The sequence below is a fragment of the Tiliqua scincoides genome, chromosome 4, assembly GCF_035046505.1.
Source record: "Tiliqua scincoides isolate rTilSci1 chromosome 4, rTilSci1.hap2, whole genome shotgun sequence".
NCBI classification, from domain to species: domain Eukaryota; kingdom Metazoa; phylum Chordata; class Lepidosauria; order Squamata; family Scincidae; genus Tiliqua; species Tiliqua scincoides.
Window position 1 is genome coordinate 205,665,699 of NC_089824.1, and position 24,331 is coordinate 205,690,029.

A 24,331-nucleotide genomic window follows, 5' to 3' on the forward strand; every position below is an offset into this window, starting at 1 on the left:
GAAGCCCAGCACATCAAAATTAGTCACACCAGAGATTAAACAAACCTGCCTGGCCTCTTTCTCCTACTCTCTGTATCAATGTTCCAAAATATAAACCAGGAGACTCAATTTGGAAAGTATTAAACGTCTGGTGGAAACTCTTATCAAATGTGGAGAAACCAAGCACCGTGGATGCTTTATTAAAAACAAAATGCCTCCTGTGTTGTACCATTTTACTACATGATCAACCAAGGTACATCACTTCTTGTTCTCCCTGTACTCTGTTTAGTGTTTTCTGATTAGTTGCTCCAGGCAATGGACAAGTCCCGCCCAGCTTGCCTTAGACAACACACTGTTTTCTGAATTTTTTTTGAGAGGTTCCATTTGAGGTGATCATGCAAATGATTTTGCCCAATCATTTTCTAAGAACATTCAGCATAGAGTGGGAAGGATCACCTCCTTACAACAACTCTGATGAAAACAGTTTGTCGGCATAGGAACCTATGCAACTGGCTTATTCTGAATCAGGCCATTGGGCCATGTAGCTCTGTATTGTCTATACCAGGGTTTATCAAACTGTGGGTTGGGACCCACTTGGTGGGTCCCAACCCAATGTCTGGTGGGTCCTGGGTTGGGCCCTCCCACCTGCACTTTGTCCGGTTGGATCCAAATTGTAGCCCTCCAGAAGCAATTAGAGGCCACACTGAGCCTCAGAAGGCTTCTGCAGGCCTCCTAAAGCAGCAAGAAAGTCATTTCTGGATCTCTTCCAGGTTCTTGAATGTGACTAGTTGCTTCCAGAGGCCCACAGAAGCCTTCTGAGGCCTGTGGAGGCCTGGCACCAGAGAAGGATGCGGGTCATGGTGCCCTCTGCAGCAGAACAGGTGGGTCATGCTGGGGGGAAGTTTGGGAACTGCTGGTCTACACCCACTGGCAGGGCCTCCAGAGTCTCAGGGAGGGGTATCTATCCCAGCCCTACTTAGAGATGCCAGGGATTGGACTTGTGACTATCTGCATACAAAGTGTGTAATCTTCTACAGTTATGACACCTCCCTCTTTGGTTGGCCAGGCTAGACAAGGGGAAATCTTCATACATGGCCTAGAAACATTGCAGCAAGGCAAGAATGCTGATTGGACAGCACACCCAAAAAAGGGTATGGCCAAAGAAGCAGGAGAAGGATTTGGTTCTGGAGAGCCCATCAAATGTTAGCTGCTCTTCTCAGATGATTAGTAATTTACTAGAAGCACAGCTAGTGGAAATCCCACATAAGGAAACACAAACTGTCTGATGCTTATTGGCAAATAGTCATTTCCAGGCAAACAGCTTATGCTGTTGAGGAGCTTCCAGCTGATTTGTGGGAATGTGGATAACTTCCAAACGTGCTGCTACTTTGGGTGTATACTTTGACTGCAGCTTGTTCTTGGCCTCTGTGCTGTTTTAGAAATGCCACCACTGACCTCTTGCCAGATCCTTTTCTCTTCCCATGTGTGAAGAAGAGCCATGCAGAAAGGATGAACCAATGATCAATGAAGGGCAATTTTCTCATAGCCCCTTCCCCCTCCTGGATGTGCATGTCCTGGATTCCCACCCCCCCTCCCCAGAGATCTTAGGGCACTTTCCATAATCATACATGGAGAAATGGGTCATCCAAACTACCTCTTAACTAATAAACCTACTTTATCAGTGTTATCAACACATGTAGAGGGGCGGTTAGGATAAACCATCTCATTCTATGCAGTTAAGGCAAGTGCACTGAGAGGCTGGGATGTGTGCATCATGGGGCCAGTTGGGTGATCAGGGTATGGCCCAAACCATACTACTAACCACCGCTACCTTTTCCCAAACGAACACATGGACTGGCCTTATACTAAAGCTGTTTGCAGATGTTGCTTACATATATAACCAACACATTTGGGTGGGGCAGGAAGAGTACTCTCAAGTCCTACCCCATGCCCTCTCTTGCCTTCAGAGCACATGGGGGCAGGGTCTTTGGAGAGTTTTGGTGCCAAGGTGGGGTTTGCCAGCATACTCTCCCCACCTCCCTGACCACACATTCATTGTACTCTTATATGATGTCTGCACAAGGCTTGTGTCACACTATTGACCCATCTAGCCCATCTAGATCGGGTGCAAATCTCCAAAGTCTTGGGCAGTAAGTCCCATTGACTACAATTGTTAAAAGAATATACATAGTAGCTTGTTAAAAGTACAGGTCTGTAACATTTCCCCAAATGCAGTCACATACCATAGGAGCATCAAGTCTAATTTGTTGGCATCCTTCAGTCTCGAAAGACTATGGTGTCACGGTCTGAATGGTGGTTCTGGAACAGAGTGTCCTCTCCAGAGCACGAAGCCTGGGTAAAGTAGGTATGGAGGATAGGCTGTTACCCATGCAGCAAATCCCCCCTCTCCACGTCGCTGAAATGGTCCAATGGAAAGACAGAGGCCAATACGGTTGGTTCCAGCGGCGTCGCAGGAGTTGCAGAATGTGACTGTGTTCAGCCATGAACTGCCTCAGGGACTCCCTCGAGGTTGACTCCTGAAGCCTTTTCCATAACTGGATGTAGCCACAAGGCAGTGGAGGTTTGGGATCAGAATTTTCCTTCTCTCAGATGAGCTGCCTTCCCAGGCTGACGAGTCCCATCTACCCGGTGGCTGTTTAGTCGCCTCTTACAACAAGTACAGCCAAACTGAGGGCCTATTCTTATCCCCAGCCCCCAGGGGTACAAGTCTAATATATTAAAAATAAAATATTGAAATGAATGGGATCCCACCTGAAATTGGCTCACGACCCACCTAGTAGGTTCTTATCCACAGTTTGAGAAGCACTGCTTTAATATATAAATGGATATTTGTATTTTCTGATTCTTGTTGGAATTTCTACAGTGGACCTTTTTCAGAAGTCCAGTAGTATTCAAGTCTTTCTACACACTTATGGCCAACTTCGTATGCAGTATAACACAACACACTGGAGAGAGAACTGTGGCCAATAGGAAATGGGCGTGATAGAGATACATATTTTTACAGTATATGTTGTGCTGTAGGGCAGGAGACTGAGACAAGAGGCTCGGCAACAAATCAAAGTGGGGAGTCAGAACCATACCACAGAGAAGTGAGTTCCATTCTTGTGACACCAACTGATAAGTCAGAAGATAATGTTGTCAAGAATGCACATAAAAATGTGTTCCCTTGGCTTACAAAAGCACTGATAAAGTCATGTAATTGTTGCTTCATATTTGAATGGATCGCTGTGACTGCTGATCCTCATGAACTTGGAGCGGTCATTTCACTCTGAAATATAGAAATGCACAGGAAATAAAATGCCTTGTTGCCCTGATTCTGGATACCAATAATAAGGTAGAGTAGGTCTTATTAGCAAAATATCCTTCATTATGATAGATGGGGAGGAGTCCATCGACTGCAAAGGCTCTTGGTGAGATATACTGTGTCCCTCTATGCTCCAAAACCCATTGACACTCTTGGTCAAGGTTAGGTCACTGTATGTGAGAGGTTGGAGGTAAGGAGGCCTCCCAAAGAATAGCAGTCCTTTCCCTAGGAAAGATCAGGAAGAATCATTGAGGAGAAAGTGCGCTCAGAGACACTGACAGCACTAGGTAGCCAGATCTTCCTTCAAAGACATTCACAGATGACTGCTATATAGACCTCTGCAGATGACTGCTACAGCCTTACTTACTGTTTACTTTTCCCCATAAAAATGTAATGAAAGTGATTGAGGTAGAAGTAAGATACAACACTGCAGATTGTTCTATGGTTTTTGCCAGGGCACCTTCTTTTAAACATAGCAGAGCACCTCTGATGTGCCATTTGATGTGGAAAAGACGTGCCACTGGCAGGGGGAATTAGGGCATCACGCTTTTCACAGCTGTCACTTTTCTGCTGAAAATTCCTCCCAGCTGCTTTCCCCTCCACTGCACCCTCCCTCCACGCATGGGGTCAAATAGCCTTACTGAGCAGGCATGATTTTCAGAAGAAAAATGGCGCAAGAGGTTACATAGCCCCTCTCCTCCTGACTCTCACACCAGCTGCCATGTCAAATTACAGACTCAAATTACAGACTTAACCAAAACAAAAAAAAAATCCCCCAAAAGAACACTGGAACTAGACATAAAAAGTAGTCCTAACCTCATCTTCCTTTCACTTGCATATCACAGCTACATTACTGGATTCTGCTTCAGAACAGGGAGGAGGAGAAATAGGAGGAAGATGGGGTAGAGCAGGGGGCAGAACAAGGGCTTCGTATTGGTGGCAGTGGCTTCACCGATATCCTGTCCATGGCATGCTAAGGGCCTTGCTAAGGGGCAGCAAAACAGATGCATTCCCCCCACATGGAATGGCTCCAAAGGGGAGGGGCTGCTTGCATGCTGCCATGAGGCTCCCTGCAAAACTTAGTGCTTTGTACCCCTCTAGCTATACTACTGCTCTCCCCCATGTTGACAAATCAATTGAGACCTTCTTTTCCTTTGCTTTCCCCCACACCTTCAGTTATCGCCAGAAGCAATGACAATAGGATGGGTAACAATTGCAAAGCATCATAGAAAGAAAGAAAGAAAGAAAGAAAGAAAGAAAGAAAGAAAGAAAGAAAGAAAGAAAGAAAGAAAGAAAGAAAGAAAGAAAGAAAGAAAGAAAGAAAGAAAGAAAGAAAGAAGTTTGCATTTTAGTTCCATCCCAGAAATCCTTGGGGCACGCCAGGTCAACAACATTCCGCTCCTCTGACACTAATTGATAGCATGCAAGATACTGGTGCCAAAAACACACACAAAAATAGACTCCCTTCCCAGGTGGAAGTTCTGACAACACCAAGTATGCAATCCTTCATGTCAGAGCTGATGGCAAATCCTAGCGTGCCATGAACCAAATTGTTTTTGAGGGATTATTTGTAGAATGTAGAAAAGGATAATGCAGTAAAATCAAGAGCCATTAAGCAACAAGGTTCCATGGCCAGAGTCCATGACCTGAGGGTTTGGGTTAAGAGCTTTCACACATGATTATTACTTTTGTACTGCTGGGTCAGTACTGCTTTTGCTTTTGTACTGCTGAGTCAGTAAAAGCTACACTGGCTTTTACACAGAAGTGGTATTCTGAGAGGGGAGTAAGCACTAAGGTTTTCAGGTGCCTGAACACACATGTAAAGCAGCCCCTTCCCTTCAGAACCATTTGCAGCTGCGAAAGTGAAGCCCCACGTGAAGTGCAGCACCCTGAATTATGACATCACCGCCAACTTCTTCTGGGGCCTGGTTTTGGACCAATCAGACCCAGGGGTGGGCAGGCGAGCCACACAAGAGCTCTGCTCACTATGCATGCCTCTGCATGGAGGCTTACCTTCATGCAAAGTATTTGCTTTGGCTGTGGGCGACCCGCTTGCAGTGCAAGGCCCCTTGCACACTTGGCCTGATTATGCTGAATTGGTTCAATTGGGCTAAAGCTGGTCCTGAATTCAAGCTATATTCCCATATAGTGGTTAGTGGTACCCAACTGGGACACAGGACAATGGCATCATCTGCTTGCAACAGGCACTGATAGTCACTCTTCAGGGATGGCCTTTGACATCAGTTATGGTAGAGGCCAGTCCCTACCATCACTTCCAGGAAACACCCTCTGCTTGTGATTGCTAATTGTGTTTTGATTGTTTTATTGATGCTGTCTTTGATTTATAGATTTGTAAACCACCTTGATTGAGAAATACAAGTAAGAGATGTAAAAGCAACAACCATAATGGTGACATGAACAATTATTGTTAAAGAAGAGGTAGTAATAGCAACAATAACTCTCCTTAGGGAAGATGAGATAGAGATTTATAAATGAGTTCACAATGTGGAGAAAGTGGACTGAGCAAAATTGTACTCCCTCTTTCATAATACTAGAACTTGAGGTCACCCCAATGACACTGATTGGCAGAAGGTTCAGAACAGACCAAATAAATTATTTCTTCACATATTGCATCATTAATGTATGGAATATGCTATAATGGGATGCAGTGGTGGCATATATGCTATGGCAGTGTTTCTCAGATTGTGGGTCGGAACCCACTAGGTGGGTCGCAAGCCAATTTCAGGTGGGTCCCCATTCATTTCAATATTTTATTTTTAATATATTAGACTTGATGCTACCATGGTATGTGACTGCGTCGGGGAAATGTTACAGCTCTGTACTTTTAACAGGCTACTATGTATACACTTTTACCAATGACAGTAATTGGGACTTACTCCTAGTTAAGTGTGGGTAGGATTGCAGCCCAGGATTGTTAAAAATTTTCCTGCTTGATGATGTCACTTCTGGTCATGACATCATTTCCTTTGCGTCCTGACAGATTCTCATTCTAAAAAGTTGGTTCTGGTGCTAAAAGTTTGAGAACCACTTTGCTAGGGGAATTAGAACAATTGGCTCTAAGTCATGTGGCATGGAACGTCCAGGTTCAGAACAGTGTGCCATAGAATACCAGTTGCAGATCAGAGGGGATATACAGGACTGGTGCCTTCATGCCCTGCTGGGACCTTCCTGGAAACATCTAGCCAGTTTCCTTGGAAAGACGATACTACCTGGACTATATGGTCATTTGGCCAGATCTCGGTTTTCTTATGTTCCTAATTCCATCAGGAACATTGTACTCATTGGCACATAGGAGAATTGGACTACATTGTCCTAGTTTCTAAGAGCAAGAACTGCTCCAAGTCCTATGGATATCAAGCTTAGCACTCATGGGCATAACAGTCTAAATTTTCATGCTGAAGGTATGACTATGGAGGCCATTATTATCTTTCAATCCCTGGAAGCAGCAGAGACAAGTAAGAACAGCCCCAGGGGATAATGCTTTACATTGTCACACAGAAGACTTGGGTTTCGTTCCCACCCCTGTCTCTTGTTACTTGGGCTTGGAGTATAGTACTGTGAAGGAAATGAGCTCAGCCCCAGGGAAGAAGGGAGTGCCTTGCATTGATCAGCAGTGAGTAACCACTTCAGACAGTTGATTAAGGAGTAATAAATGGGTGCCACAGCCCTAAAGGTGTGGTATGGAGGGGAATAAGGGGAGAGTCTCAGGATAGCAGCCAGTGTGTTCAAGTCCTCACTGAAGAGATAGATCAGGCCCTGACACTGAAGTCTCACAATTGCAAGACAAAAGGCACGTTCATGTTTGAGTCACAAGATTAAGTTGCTCTTGGGCTAAACACAGAGGTGCTCTGGGAAAATTGTGAAGGAGCTAGTGAACACAGAGAAACCATTTGGGTGGCTTTCAAAAGTTACATGTATTTTTTCAGAACACCTGCGATTAGGAATACTGCTGGAATCTGGAATTAATTATATTGGAAAAGTGAATTTTGGATTCATCCTGGCTGTCTGAATGGGTTTGGGATGTTCCCCACACCTTGTTTAGTTGTTCTAAATCTCGGCACATCAGTGCAGATCAATGATATTATCAACCCACATTGATGCACCAGGTCCGGCCCAGAAATCATTTCCCCAACACACTCCATTATTTCTGAGGGTTCAATTGCCATCGATCAAAACAATTCTATACGCAAAGCATGTGCTCGGTCACAGACTGCATCCTCAGTAGCTCTGGGGGTGATATAAGTCATCCCAGAGTGAAGCATGTTATAGCTTATTTACACCCCCCCTTGAGAGTCACACTTCCATTCAATCTAACATGACGTCAGTTCACAAAATGGGATCATTATGAGCACTTGACCATGCAGATTGCATTGCGCCTTGGAGGCAGGTGGCCTTTGAGCTGGTAAGACACCATACAATGGCACTAAAGTTAAACATGGGTGCGCCACGGACTCCAGTTTCCCAGCCCTGTTCTTTAGTTTCCCTGTATGCTTTGTTGGTATCAGACTCTTCATGACATTTAAATAGAGTTATTATCAGGGAGTGGGGGTAGTGTAGAAAAGCCAATTCTATTTTCCCTCCCCTTAACACTTTTTTTTTCAGTGAACAACAAGAATCTCTTCATAAAAAAGGATATAGCAGGAATGAGTTCTGGTTGGACCCCATCCAGTTCCTTGAGGTGAAAACATAACAAGAAACATACCAAAGAACTGGCAAATAATACTTGCCGGTTTTCCCTTCCCAGTTAGACCCTGTCATCTTTTTACAATGAAGCTCTTGATTCAGCTGTAAACAAAGTCCAATTATACCTCACCAGGAAAAAAGGAGGGGCAGGTGCAAGCTTTACACAGCATGTAAGCTGGCAGGGGCAGCTAGACAGCAAAGCTTTCAATATGTGGATGAGACTGTGATGTTGATGGAGGGGGTTGTTAGGCACTACTAGGGAATATTTTGGGACAAACCAGACCTATACAAAAGGGATGGGCTTCACATGAACCAAAATGGAACTGGGTTGGTGCTGTTCAACATCATAAAGTTTGCAGAGAGGCTTTTAAATGGACCCTGGGAGAAAGTCGACAGGAGTTGGCAGCATCTGGTTTGGACCAAAGCTGGGACTAATGGATTAGGGTGTAAATGTTCTCTGGATCGTCTAGTAGAAGAAAGGGGACAATTTGGAAATGAATGTAGGGTAGGACAGGACAGCAGCACAAAGAGAGTAAAAGGCTGCAGTGGGAAAAGGACACAGCAATCGACCTTTGAAAGATGACACAATGTATAGGTGTCTATATGCAAAAGACAGAAACTCAACTGGAATGTACTAACTCAGAAAGGCATCACGAGGTCTAGGAGCAGTCTGGCTCATCAAGGAAGGCATATAAGACAAGAAGACTTCTTCAGAATAAGGAAGCCTTGCCAAATGAGAAAAACAAAAAGGAACACAAACTCTGGGGAAAGAAATGTAAGCTGTCAGAAGGTATGCATGCACAGAGAGAGAGAGAGCGCGCACACAAGAAGCACATGGCTGCAGACATCAAGGCAAACTATAAAAACTTGAATCAAGGGCAGGAAACCTGCCAGGGAGGAAGTTGGACCGTTAGATAACAAGGGAATTAAAGGGAAGATTAAAGAGGACACAGATATTGCAGAGTCTGAATAAACTCTTTGCATCTGTCTTGACTTTAGGAGACAAAGGGCAGATACAAATGTGGCATCACTGATCTGACACAAACATGTAACTTGCCCTTTACATCAGCTTTAGTGCCAGAGGCCTAGAAGGTAACCAATGTAACACCACTATTTTAAAAGGGATTCAGGGGGATCCAAGAAATTACAAGTTGGTTGGCTTGATGTCTGCTCCAGATAAACTGGTGGAAAGTATTATTAAAGATAAAAGTGTGAAGCATCTACACGTCTGTATAGATGTATATATACGTTTTCTATATATACGTCTATATAGAAAAACAAGACTTGCTGAAAAACTGACATGGTTTCTGCAAAGGTGAGCCCTGCCCCCTAACTTTCTAAGCAGTGGGTCGGGACCCACTTGGTGGGTTGTGACCTGATTTCTGGTGGGTCCTGTAGAGCCTTCAATGAAAACACCTGCGATGGAAAGTTCAGCTAACTAATTGCCTCAAGCCCTGAGGCTATTCAAAAATCAGATTGCTGCTAACTGCCCTGCAAAGAACTGAGTTTCTGCAGTTTGCAAAATAGCTGCTAATTGTCCTGAGCGGCTGAGCTCCTGCAGTCTGCAAGCTTCTGAAATTATAGGGAGATCAATGCTTCCAGGTGCAGTCTCCCTGGACCTCAGAACACCTCCCAGGAGCGACCAGAAGACACTTCCAGTTGTGTCTGGGAGGTCATGTGAGGCCCTCCAAAGCGGGTTGGCACCTATGTATCAAATCCATGGGTGCTGAACTGTATCACATAGCAGGATCTGACCTCGGTTACAGGGTGTTCCATTTGTAGAATTTGGTCCACATGGACTTCCATTGGTTTTCTATGTCCATCTATGTTTAAACTGCCTGAATCCTTTGGGAACTTTCTAAACTGTAGCTCTGCCCCCGTCTGATGTTTGCATGATAGCCATTCACATCTGGAAATAAATGTACATCTGAGTTACAGAGTTAAAAGCAGAACCAATGCTGGTTAATAGCTTCCAAAAGTCTGACTTTCCAGAGCAAGAGGGTGTTGTGGTATTTCCCCTAAAAGCCATTCTCACCTTGCTGACAGATCATGATTCCTATAATTACTGGTGAGGTGGAATATCCAGACACATTCCCAGCACTGACATCACCGAAGGACTAAACAATGTGTGGCAGACTCTCCCAGCAAACCAGACCCCGACTTCCCAAGCTTAGTAATCCTGGAAGCCCAGTTCTCCTTCCCCATGTGTTGGTCACAGAGGCAAAAGAAGTACACTGTGTCAGTGATATTACACAAATCCTGAACCATGTGGAGCACAGGAGCTGCTAAAGCACAGAGCTGTAGTAGTTCTATACCACCACAATGGCCTTAGGAAGCAAAGAATGGATGCCTGCCTCTCGAATGTTCCACTGTTCCTGCTCCCTTGCAAGGATGCCCCTAGTCTTGTGAACCTGTTTGTCTTGTGGAATCCTTGCAAAATCAGCTATCAGTTTGACATTTGGTCTTGGTCGTTTGGTCTTGTAAGCAATGTAGCTCGGTCTTGTAGTTTGGTCTTGTAAGTCATTTGATCTTGTAAGTTTGGTATTTTGGTCTTGTCGGTGATATAGCTAGACCGGAACCCCTCCAAGCAAGACCAGAACCCCTCCAAGCAAAAGCTTGGAGCTCTACCAGAACCCCTCCAAGCAAAAGTTTCACTTTCTTTCACTTTGACATATGTGTTCAATGGCAAGAGCAACACAGACCCATTTCAGCTGGGGATTCTAGGTGATATATCTTAATGCAGCTAAGGTTTGCAGTTCTTGTGTAGCTTGGAGGAAGCAACCGGCACCTGACAGAACAGGGAGTGGATGGTGAGTGCAGAGCTTCTTTGAACAGCCTCACCTACCTCACAGGGGTGTTGTGAGGACAAAAGAAGGGGAGGAACTATGAGTAGCGCCCTGAGCTCATTAGAGGAAGGGTGGTATAAAAATGTGAAAATATTAATTGGTTAATTAATTAGTTAATATATTTTGCCATATGGGAGGTGTCAAAAATTTATGGGCCCTGGGTGTCAAATGTCCTAGCTATGTCACTGTCGCCCACTGTGTCTTCTCAAGCAGAATCAGGGCTTGATGGAGCCAGTTGTCATTCTTTTTAGGTTTCTTCCCCAGCATGTTATTGACAGCCCAAACCTACCTAAGTTCCCCCGTATTGATGCAGTGGCACCAACAAGGCATCCACTGCATCCTATGGAGGGATTTTTTCATGCTGGAGGTCTCCTTGAAGTAAGGGGTCACTTGTCCCCTTGCCCTGGGGTAAAGCCCCAGCAGGCACAATGGGTCAACACAGATCCATTTGCGCTAAATAGCTAGCACAAATCCATGCTGATCCTTGCTAGTGAATCAGGCCTAGGAAGGGGGAATGAATATGGTGTGCAATGGTGCCCCCAATCCTGCCCCCCGGGCCTAATCGACCCACTCTTGCCCTATTCCACTCCTCCCTACTTTCCCCCGCCCTTCCCCCACCGCTGTGCTGCATAGAACTGGACTTACTTGCTCCGATGGGCACAGCTCCATGCATTGGCACCATCAGGAAGGCTTTGGCTTTCCCACCGAAACTGCAAACAGGCACACCATCGCAAAGTGCTTTATGATGCTCTTACAATGGCTTGCGCCAGCAGAGCACATACTCCACTGATACAGGCAAGGAATAGTTTTGCTCCATGGCTCTCTGAACTTGGAGGTTCCCTTTGGTGTTCAATGGCTAATAGCTAATAGCCATTGATGCTCTTATCCTCCATGGATTTCTCTTGTCCCTTTATTAAAGCCACATTTGAAAAATCAATATTCCTCTGCGGCAGGTCCAGGCCAGTACCTGAACTGACAGGTTAATCACATGTTCTGCCCATTTGCCCTAGCATCATTTTCCTTGCAGCCTCAGGCCAACTCACCACCCATGCAGTTCTTTAAAAGATTGGGGGAAAGGAGTACATCAAGCCCAGGACAAGTGCAGAGGTCTTTTTATTCCCAGTGTGCAAAGTAAACAGGCATAAAATGCACAAATAAAATAGACAAAGTAAAATGAAACTTACAAGCTTCGTGGAAGGGCATGGGGGTGTAGAGAAGGTTGAGAGTCGAGCCAAAGTTGGTTAGAAAAGGGAGGTTATATTGAGGGTATGGGGTACTAATTGGCCAAGATATGTCAGTCTTCTGCCAATGGAGAAGCACTCCTGGGCTGAGGTTCACGGCTGGCGATAATCAGGCTGGGAGAGATATACCTTCTGCATTAATGATCACCGCAGGGGCAGCATAATTGGGGTGGCGCAGGGTGATCTGGTCTTCGTGTGATCTTCGGTAGTGCCCAAGTTCTCATTATGGAGGGCAGTTGCTGGCCTTGGCCGTTACATATGCTCCAACTGAACAAGGAATATAACGTCTCTGTCAATAGCCCAGTAAGCAGAAGAAGAATGCAGAGGCTTTTCAAAGGAAAGTTGGTCAACAGACTTTGGTATGGTTTGTACAAAAGCACAAAGTATATTGATTCCAAATGAATGTCACCATATATGCTAATACCACAGTATACATTGCACATGCAACATTCACGAGGCTGATAATTAGTATTCATGTGTGCAGCACATTATGTAATATAGGACATCGCTCTGGCCTGCATCTAATTCTCATTGCACAGGATTTATTCTTTTTTTACTGGATATTCCCGCCCAAGACTGAACTATTACGGTCCATAAATCACTGAAAGGCAGCAACAACTGCGGTAGTGAACTTTGGAACCTATGAAAACACATACATCAGGAGCACATGGCTAAAAAGAAGACTCATCCCACAGCGATCAGGTCTGTCACTGGTTATTGATCATGACAACTGTATGAAACTTCCATGTTCAGAGGTGGTGTGCAACAGAAGACCAGTTGCTGGGAGAACAGAATGCCACTGGACTTGATGGAGCTGTTCTGATCCCTGGTGGAGGTGGTTGTTTTTAAATTATGAATATGTATCACTTTTCACTCCAAAACAGTTCACAACTGTGTATGGTTTACATAGCAAAACAAATGAAAGTATGGGTCCCAAAGGGGGTCACAGTCTCAAACAGGCACAAGGCAGGGAGGTGCGGTGGGTGGGGAGGCAGGTGAGGCAGAGTTTCCCTGCAGAGTCCTTCTAAAAATGCCACCACTGTGGGAGGTGCGCAAGCACTGGGCTGGGGCACCTTCCTTATGAGGAAAGGCTACGGCGTTTGGGCCTCTTCAGCCTAGAAAAGAGACGCCTGAGGGGGGACATGATTGAGACATACAAAATTATGCAGGGGATGGACAGAGTGGATAGGGAGATGCTCTTTACACTCTCACATAACACCAGAACCAGGGGACATCCAATAAAATTGAGTGTTGGGAGAGTTAGAACAGACAAAAGAAAGTATTTCTTTACTCAGCGTGTGGTTGGTCTGTGGAACTCCTTGCCACAGGATGTGGTGATGGCATCTGGCCTGGACGCCTTTAAAAGGGGATTGGACAAGTTTCTGGAGGAAAAATCCATTACGGGGTACAAGCCATGATGTGTATGTGCAACCTCCTGATTTTAGAAATGGGCTATGTCAGATTGCCCATGCAAGGGAGGGCACCAGGATGCAGGTCTCTTGTTATCTGGTGTGCTCCCTGAGGCATTTGGTGGGCCGCTGTGAGATACAGGAAGCTGGACTTGATGGGCCTATGGCCTGATCCAGTGGGGCTGTTCTTATGTTCTTAAGCACTCACAACCCATGCGCAGAGCAGGGAGGGCAGAGGAGCAGGCAGGCAGAGCGTGTGGGTTGGGAGTGTTTGCACACCTTCTGCAGCAGCACTTTTCGAAGGACTCAGACAGGGAGGCCCTGCCTCCCTTGACTCTGCACCCACCACACATCCCTGACCCAGGGAGGACACCAGCAACAACCACTAGAAAAACTGCTATCCTTCAGTGAAGGGGGACAGTTGATCTCCCTCTGCTAAAGCTAAGAGATTCACCACTGTAAAAGGCGCCTCTTTTCCCTGTAGGCAAGGGCAAATATTTCAACAATATCAAGCATGCAGATGAGGATTTTCTCAATCGCAATGAAACAATTGTCATTTCCAAGGGATTGCTCCGCTTCCTAAATCCTTCTTTCTTTGGTTCCAAGATGGCACAGGTGCATGTATACATACATTCCCTTCTTCTTTGACACGTCCTTCAGCACTGATGAGAGATTACTCATAGTTCTTCATAAACACCTGTGCAAATAATTTGTCATCATCAAGTGCTTTAAGCGTTTCCACTCTTGTGCCCCAATTGCCATTGTTTGTTTTTTTGTCGGCATCAACCTGATTGAAGTGGAACGGCAATATAATTTAATGTAATCATGGTTTTCTGGGTGAATACTTTCCGGTGAAGCCTGGTAATATTTTATATTGGATTGCCCTGGCCACATAGTGAACCAGCTTCGTGGCTTAAATGCCCGTGGGAACAAGAGTGTAATTTCCCTTTAAACAGCATCCAAAAGTCTTTTTGAAGGCTTTACTACTCTTGCCTTGTCCACATGTCCCTTTCAGGATGAAGTCTGCAATTAAATATAGCAGGCTTGTACAATGAGCATTTCTTGCTACGGCATGAGGTCAAGCAGCCTGAAGGTTAGGCATGGTCCATGGCAGCAACAAATTATGCTGAACGCACCATAATGATCCCTCATTACACAGGTCCCAGACAAGCTATTTGCGGGGGTAACTCCCAGCTGATTGGGCTATGAACCTCAACCATAGAGTCACGGTCCGAGCCAAAGACCGTACTTAGCCTGTTGTGATCTGGCAATAAAGTTCATAGGAAGTGTTACAAGGAGCCTGGTTGCCCTGGAGAGGCCGGTTTCTTTTTCCAGTGGGGAGCATGGGTGTGGTTTTTTCCCTCGTCTCCAGTGCAGCTGCCGCAGCATGCATTCACACAGAACATGTGCACAAGTCAGTGAATAGCTTTTGGACTACACAGTTGGACACTCAGTGATATGGGACCTAATAACACAGACAGCGCAAAGTGCAGATGGCAGCATTCCTGTTGTTCTTTTTGATTGCACACAGTGCTCCACATTTACTACCTGAAGCCCTTACAACAACCCTGTAAGGCAGTAAACATTACATGGGCCTACCCAAAAAACACGCACCAAAAAACCCTTTTTTTATTTGCCAAGGATGTTTGAATGAATTGCTGAATCAAACAATGGCTTTGATTTTGCCCAGTTGGCTCTAGCTTTGGGAGTATAGGATAGCCCCATTAGTGAATGGTTCAAGCAGCTTCCTCATGAGGAAGCCATGGCATCGGCTTTCTCCCGAGGAAGCTGCTTGAACCATTCACTAATGAGGCTCTGCCATGCCCCCAAAACTCAAGCCAATCAGACAAAACCAATGCTATTTTTGGACTCAGCACCTCAAATATATCCAAGAATACATATAACTTTTAAGACCAAAAAGTGTGCGTTGGCCTGTGTTATTCTCCACATATTGCAACTGGGGAGTTGAAGCTGAGAGAGGGTGGCTGGTCTAAGGCTGCCTCATGAGTTCACTGCAGGCGAATTTTGAACTGGGGAAAATCCTGATTTGCAGCTCATTCTCTAAGCTACTATACTAGTTTGAAGAAATAAGTTATGGGGAGAAGTCATAGCTCAGCCACAGAGAACATGCCTGGTATGCAGAGGATCTCAGATTCAGCTCCTTGTATGTCCAGGTAGGGCAGAGAAAAATTCCATCTGAAACCCTAAAGCAGCCATTTTCAACCACTGTGCCATGCACATTGGTGCACCACGAATGGTCTGCAGGTGTGCCCCAGAAGTTTGGGGAAGGATCATATATTAGTAGAGCCATTGGGAGATGTGAGCCCCTGGCGAGCAGTACAGTGTGCCTTGTCAGTTATAAAAGAATTATGGTGTGCCTTGGTAGTGCATCATTGAAAGGTTAAAAATCGCAGCCCTAAAGAGCCACTACAAGCAGCCCTGATAGTACTGAGCTACATAGACCAGACTCAGTGTAAGGGAGCTTCCTACATTCAGGCTTAATATAGGACCTTTGATCTTATTTGTGAAGAAAAGTTCAAAATGTAGTTATAATATACCTAATAAGAATTAGTGGTTGGCAATTACTTTTCTTTCTGGACGTCTGTCATTTTGTGTTCAGCCTCCTGACGCCCAACAAAACCATGACTGGTATTAATGGCCCAACTGAGCTCCTATTATCTTAAATAATACATTTGCATCTCTGCTGAAATATGGGCATGCTTCCTCTTCTTCCTTCAGTGGAACAGTTGTGGTCTCCTATTGCTTGGGTCATGTTCTTCGACGAGGAGGTCACTTCCTTTGCTGCAGATAGTTCTGCAAACAAGGTCTTTTTTGATGGGAAACCAGACCTTTGCAGTTACAGAAAGTGATGTCAGCTATCCGTGCATTTACAGTGACTACAGCTTGAATGCACTGATGGATGGAGGCAAAAAAGCAAAGCTAGTTAGCGGGGTCACTGTCTTTGGTTTGATCACTAAATATTCAAATTATATTTAATAAATTCTCATGCAAACACATCTGTGAGATGACAAGCTGCATCTGCTCACATTCTCTCTTCTACACAATTGTTAAAGGTCCAGGAGCCCTAAAGTTGAAAGGTTGGCCACTCCTATATCCATATTGAACATCAATTCAGAGATGAATGGGCATGTTGCCACAAATTTCCTTTGCACTGATTTTTCTATTTCATCCATTTCAATGGTTGGCCAGATCAGGCTTGAAGACCCACATCTATCAAAAAAACCCACCCAAACTAACCACACCCTGAATTCTCAGGATCTGTGTAGGACCAACCATGTCATCAGGGAGAGGGGAGGGGTGCAATGGGAGGCCCAGTGCAATGCTTTGCCCCAGAGCCTCCAGAAGCCTGGCACTGATCTAGTTGCAAGGTGCATCACATGAATGGGCTGGGGGGAGGGGGAATAGAGAAACATGGCATGAAGCCAGCAGGGGAGATCTGAAAGTCGATGTGAGGTGATTTTCAGACACTGAGGCCACATTTTCCCAGTGAAGCTCTATATACAAAGATTTCTGGATAGTGTAGAAATGAAAAAGAAGAGAATAGGAAGTAGCAATACTGCTTGGTAATTGTGGTTAGATTGAGCATGCAGGGAGCTGTAATTTAGCAGAAATTAAGTCAATCAAAACCAACAGGATTTACTTTCGTGATGTCTAACGGGATGACTCTGAAAGTCTTTTTGTGTTTAGTTTTGCTTTCAGGTCATTTCTATTCACTGAAGGTCTTTTTTGTTTCTCTTCTGCATACATTTGTTCTGATGATGAAGGGCACTGTTGTCTTCGATGGCTCCACATCAGACCCCTTTGACATCCGAAGCAGAGTGAAGCAGGGCTGTGTTCTTGCGCCAACCTTGTTTGGGATTTTCTTCACTGTCCTGCTGAAGCAGGCCTTTGGAACTGCAACAGAAGGCATCTATCTCTGGACCAGATCAGACAGAAAGCTCTTCAACCTCTCCAGACTAAGAGCAAAGTCCAAAGTCCAGCTGAAATGTCTGCATGACTTCCTCTTTGCTGACGATGCAGCTGTCACTACCCACTCTGCAGAAGATCTCCAGCAGCTCATGGATCGTTTTAGCAAGGCCTGCCAAGATTTTGGACTGACGATCAGCCTGAAGAAAACACAGGTTATGGTTCAGGATGTGGACTCACCTCCCTGCATTACAATCTCTGCACATGAACTGGAGGTTGGCTCAACGATTTCCGACACTCTTTCTCTCGATACCGAGCTAAACAAACGCATCGGTAAAGCAGTTACCACGTTTTTCAGACTCACAATGGGAGTCTAGTCCAACAAGAAGCTGACGGAACATACCAAGATCCAGGTCTACAGAGCTTGCGTCCTGAATACACTTCTGTACTGCAACGAGTCATGGACTCTTTGCTCATAACAGGAGAGGAAACTGAACGCTTTCCACATGCGCTGCCTCCGATGCATCCTCGGCATCACCTGGCAGGACAAAGTTCCAAACAACACAGTCCTGGAATGAGCTGGAATCCCTAGCATGCATGCACTGCTGAAACAGTGATGCCTGCATTGGCTCGGTCATGTCGTGAGAATGGATGATGGCCAGATCCCAAAGGATCTCCTCTATGGAGAACTTGTGCAAGGAAAGTGCCCTACAGGTAGACCACAGCTGCGACACAAGGATATCTGCAAGAGGGATCTGAAGGCCTTAGGAGTGGACCTCAACAGGTGGGAAACCCTGGCCTCTGAGCGGCCCGCTTGGAGGCAGGCTGTGCAGCATGGCCTTTCCCAGTTTGAAGAGACACTTGGCCAACAGACTGAGGCAAAGAGGCAAAGAAGGAAGGCCCATAGCCAGGGAGACAGACCAGGGACAGATTGCACTTGCCCCCGGTGTGGAAGGGATTGTCACTCCCGAATCGGCCTTTTCAGCCACACTAGACGCTGTTCCAGAACCACCATTCAGAGCACGATACCATAGTCTTTCGAGACTGAAGGTTGCCAACTAACTAACATTTGTTCACACACAGTATTTCCTGTGCATTTCTATATTCCTTTGGTACTGGGGTATTTGCGTTCTGGATGATTGTATCCTGGTCAAATGCATCCCAGTCATTGGCGTCTCAGACATTTGCATCTGGTTTTTTGTGTGTCATTTGCTTCCCTCTATAAGTGGGCAACAAACAAACTATAACTGAGCAACAAACCCCATAGTATATATCTAAGCATCTTATCCCAGCCCTAACCCAAATCCTTTGCACTTTCAAAAATAAAAAGTATATCTAATATAAATATACCTGCAGTATACTGGGACACTGATGTCTGAGACACAAAAAGAATGGATACAAATGTCCATCACTAGCATGCATTTGACCAGGACACAGTTGTCCAGGATGCAATGGTCCTGTCATTCTTTTATTCTTCCCATCATTGGTTCATCCTACTTGCAAACCTGCCATGCGCTTCTAAAACAATGGCCGCAGTTTCTGTTGACCCTTCTGACCTTAATGCTGATTTAATATTTCAAGGTTTCAATTCTAATCTTGAATTAACTCCCACAGAAATTTGTAGGATTAACTTCTGTGTATGCTTGCCTAGGATTGGACAGCATAGGATGGCGGATTGCACCTGGTCCTTCGCGCTGTTTCCTATATGACATTACTCCAAGTGCTTCACATATACAGTATTATTGCAGCATTCCTTACAAAAAATGTGTAAGGTAAACCAGTATTGTTATGGTCATGATGCAGATTGATGGGTTAAGACTGAAAAAAAAAATTCTGCAAGGTGGAAGCCACCATGGAGAAGGCCCTGACATGCATTACCATTAACCAAGCTTCTGACAGAAATGGAACAAGCAAGAGAGCCTCCCCAGATCTCCTCAGGAGATGAGGAGATTCATGGAGGGAGATGGTCCTTAAGGTACCCTGGCCCCAAGCCATTTAGGGATGCCTTTCATGGACCCTGGGATCTTCCACATGCAAATATCACTGAGTGAGAGCCCCTCCCTCTAATGGAAAGACATTCCAGTTCTACTGCAGGTCTGAGTAGACCCCTTTGCTCCACAGAGGCACACCACGGGTAAGGAAACAAATGTTCCATTACCCAAAGGAGACCTCTTGGACTCCCCTCCCGCAGGATGCAGTGCAAGTCATTTTGGTATGTCTACCTTGGTGGGGAGGGATGCATAGAATTGGGTTGTTAATTGTGTTTCTTAAAGAAATCCCAACTGCAGTTCAGAACTTCCTCTCTTCTCCGTTACTGATCAGGCAGGCAAAGACCAGCTGCCAGTCCAAACCCTCCAACATTTCCCAGATATAAACAAGGACACTCTCATGTGTCATAGCAAGGAGCTCTAGTTCCGCACATCTAAATTACTTTATGCTGCAAAGAGTGGGAGCACAGAAGGTGAACATGGCCTTCCTTCGTCCGGCGCTCTATACTGATTTAATTTGCAGTCTGTTGTACATCTGTTGCATCACTCACACTCACTTTCACCATGCCAGTTACTCTGCCAACTGCAAATCACTCCCCACAGTTGGCTTAAAAGTTGAAGACTTTTTTCCCGTTGGCCTGACCACCCCAGAGGTGGAGTGTGTGGCGAAATGGCTGTGGCTGAGCAATAACGAAAGCCTGTTTCCTTTTTGCAGCAAAACTTCTTGGAAAGCATTTCTGCATTCTGAATGGGAGGCTCATCTCCCACAGGCCTTTGCAGGCAACCCATGAAGCACCTGTGCACATTTTTCTATGGACTTCTTAGGACCACTGAAGTGTGCATGGGAACATGGTGACCAGATGTCATAACTGCCAAAGAGCAAATGCATTCCAAAACATAGGACATCTAAGAAAAATGTAGGACATGACAAAATACAAGCTAAAAACACTTGTGTATTGATTTCATGTGGTACATTTAAATACTATATTACTTATTATTAAATTTTTTGGTTGGCAACCTTCAGTCTCGAAAGACTATGGTATGAGCCTACAGCACCCAGTTTTCCCAGGCGGTCTCCCATCCAAGTACTAACCAGGCCTGATCCTGCTTAGCTTCCAAGATCAGACAAGATCAGACATGTGCAGGGTAACAGTTGCTGATAAGCCTACAGCACCTGGTATTCCCTGGCGGTCTCCCATCCAAGTATTAACCAGGCCTGACCCTGCTTAGCTTCTGAGATCAGATGGGATCAGGCATGTGCAGGGTAACAGTTGCTGCTGGGGGCTGGGGGATAAGAATAGGCCCTCAGTTTGGCTGTACTTGTCGTAAGAGGCGACTAAACAGCCACCGGGTAAATGGAACTCGTTAGCCTGGGAAGGCAGCTCATCTGAGAGGAGGAAAACTCTGATCCCAAACCTCCACTGCCTTGTGGCTACATCCAGTTATGGAAAAGATTTCAGGAGTCAACCTCCAGGCAAAATCTGGAGCCGGAGTCCCTGAGGCAGTTCATGGCTGAACACAGTCACGTTCTGGCAACTCCTGCGACGCCACTGGAACCAACCGTATTGGCCTCTGCCTTTCCATTGGACCATTTCAGTGACGTGGAGAGGGGGGATTTGCTGCATGGGAAACAGTCTATCCTCCATATCTACTCTACCCAGGCTTTGTGCTCTGAAGGACACTCTGTTCCAGAACCACCATTCAGAGCGCAATACCATAGTCTTCCGAGACTGAAGGATGCCAACAATATTATTAAATTTAAAACTATATTGTGTAATTTATTAATTACAAGAAGGCTATGCGCTGCCTTCAAGGGCCCATTCACAGGGAAAAGGAGGACATTTAAGTTCTTTTCCAGGACACAAGGTTAAAAAAAGAGGATATGGCCTGGAAAAAGAGGACATCTGGTCACCATGCACGGGAAGCAAAAGACAAATCAAAACTCCTGCTGGTGATTCAGCATATATTGGCAACCTTCAGTCTCGAAAGACTATGGTATCGCGCTCTGAAAGGTGGTTCTGGCACAGCGTCTAGTGTGGCTGAAAAGGCCAATCCGGGAGTGACAATCCCTTCCACACCGGGAGCAAGTGCAGTCTGGCTGGTCTGTCTCCCTGGCTATGGGCCTTCCTTCTTTGCCTCTTTGCCTCAGACTGTTGGCCAAGTGTCTCTTCAAACTGGGAAAGGCCATGCTGCACAGCCTGCCTCCAAGCGGGCCGCTCAGAGGCCAGGGTTTCCCACTTGTTGAGGTCCATCCCTAAGGCCTTCAGATCCCTATTGCCTGAAAATAATATTGTCTGGGTGAGCATTTTTGGATGGCTAGTCATAGTTGCTGATTCCAATTCCTGTTATCCCCTCACCTTTTTATAGATGAACAGTGAAATTGACTCAGGCACCAACCTTATTTTGGCCATAAGCTGCTGGAACTAGCATTCTGGCTGCACAAGGTCCTTTATGGCAGCGCAAAAGCTAGGCTACCATTGTGCGATTCCCAACTGCCATTGCACATGCAAAAGGACAGTGGCACAGTGCACAGCAGTAGCTCCAGAGGCCTCCAATAGCACTAGTAAGTTGGCAACAGGGGCATATTGTAGAAAGGTGGAAGACAGAGGAGGATCGGGGCAGGGAACAGGAGGTGGAGAGAGGGGTGGATCTCAGTGGCATCAGCAAGCACCAGAATTTATCCCTTCTTTCATTAGCCCTTTTTCTCCTCGGACATATGCCAGCAAAATGACTGGCATATGTCCGACCCATAAGTGATTGTCCATCCAATCTCTCCCCACCACCACCATTGGATGCAGCGCATGCTCTGTTAGTGCAGCTGCATCAGTGCCAAAAGTGGGAGACAGGACTGGGCAGTCAGTCAAGTTTCATGTTCTTTTTCTTCAAAGGAAAACAATTGCAGAAAGACCACTCCCCTCAGTAGCCAGGAGGAATTGTGTTATACCAGCAAACACACGTTTCGAACATGGTTGGGTCAATAATGCAGTCCTGAGGAAGAGATGGGAGGTATGAAGCATCGGGACTTTTTTCAAGGAAGAACCAGCAGATACAAAGGAAGTGCTGCTTGACTATCTCTGTGCTGGTCAACTTCTCCCTGCAGATGTCCCCTAAGGCCATTTCCCCCAGAGGTGTGTTTTTATGGCCTTGTAGACCAGCTTGGGAGGGGGGGGCCTAGCCAGGGTACATTAGCAAGGGGAAATTATAGATGTGGGCAAGGTTAAGTATCCCCTTCCTGTCTGCTCTAACCTGCAAATGAACCTCCCCTGCAAATGCATTAGAGACTCTGTATTTGTTTCACAATATGTTAGCTCTGTCATTGTGTCCCAGCTTCTCCTGAACTGGTCGTTTTGTTACCCCCATCCTGTGAGCATCACCCATATGTGACAGATGTTCTGTCTCAGTCACTGCTGTTCACCATGTGTCCAGAGAACAAAAATGGAGCCACAACATTGTTTTTGCATGTGATGCGCCACCACAGAATCCTGCTGCATGAGAAAAGTTGCACAAATTACCAAAGTTAAAGCGGATATTCAGACAGATCCACATGGGCACATGGAATGTGTTGCACCTGTGAACACAGGCAGAACACTAAGGCAGTTTCTCATGTGGGTGTCTGCAATATAATGCAGATACTACAATGCACATTCACATTGAAGTAGCATGCAAATACTGGGCATATATACACCCAGTGACTTTTAAGGCATGTGCGTCTCTGAATATTGTTAAGGCCAAAGAGCTTGAAGGAAAATCTGGAGGCCAAGGGACAAAATAGATGTTTGCAGAAATGCAGCACAAAAGGGTGTGCTTCCAACTGGCAGAACCTCTGTTTTTATGTATTTTTAAAGCTGTGAGCATCTAACCTCTCTGGAAACCTTTGGGTGGGGCCTGAAGACTTTTTTAAAATACAAAGATGCTTTTAATCATTGACACATCGCACTGGCACTTCTTAAATGAATGTGATTTTGATTGGTAATCCATTGGGGTCTGATAGTTTTATTGTTTTAGATTTTAAAGTGGTGGTCTTTTTGTATGTAGCGGGGGAGAGCAACTTTCCCTGTTCACACCAGCACAGTGCCTTCTCCAGTGACTGCTGTTGTCTTCTCTTTCATTAGAATGGAAGGAAACATGTATTTAGCTATGTAAACTTCTGTGTGAACACTCATGTTGGAAAGTGGCCTATAAATACTCTTAATAAAAATAACTCTTCTCTGGCTGCTTGCCTTCCAAAAATTGCCTACCAGTGCAGCTATTTGCCCCAAAGCAATAGTGTAGCTAGCGTGGAGCGGGGCAGCTGCCCCGTGTTCCATCTTGGAGTTTCATTTGGGGGCATTTATGAGGCCAGCCAAGATGGCGGATTGCACCTGCCACTGCCTCTAAGAGTTTGGAGAAACACTTTGGATGCTCTTCCAAGTGCCCCGTGCCTTGGGATCTGCCGTCAGGGCTGTAGGTTGGCACCCCCTCAAGGTGTGGTACCTGAAGCAATATACCCCTGCTCCGCCCTTAGCTACACCGCTGAACAAACAGGTGTGCTTCCCTCCCACTTACCCTGCAGATGGTTTCAAGGATGATATTTGTGCTTTATGCTGATATATGATCCATGAAACTCCCAATTCACACAATTCTTTCCCTCAGAAATGTGGGAAGAGATCATATTACCTGGTCACTGTAGGCATGGGTGTGGTGTGCCCACATGAGAAAATCTATGTGGTAGGTGAGAGAATATCCCCCCTCCATGAGAGGGAAGCAGCCCCTATCCAACTCAGTGTGTGCATGTATGGAGGGGACTCATGAATGAGGCCAGCTGGCACCAACAATATTTAGCTACTAATATCCTTAAAGCCTAAACTTGCTTTGCAGATGTTTTTAAGAAGGTACTTTAAGCAAAATCAAAACAAAACTTCCAAAGCAAATC

General features: G+C 45.6%; 1 protein-coding gene and 1 pseudogene across 1 annotated transcript in view; both read right to left on the reverse strand.

The window, feature by feature from the left end:
* Positions 1-24,331, reverse strand: part of LOC136648589 (uncharacterized) — a 239,003-nt gene that overhangs the window by 100,363 nt on the left and 114,309 nt on the right. The gene's annotated exons all lie outside the window — the stretch shown is intronic.
* Positions 20,582-20,701, reverse strand: LOC136649963 (5S ribosomal RNA; annotated as a pseudogene).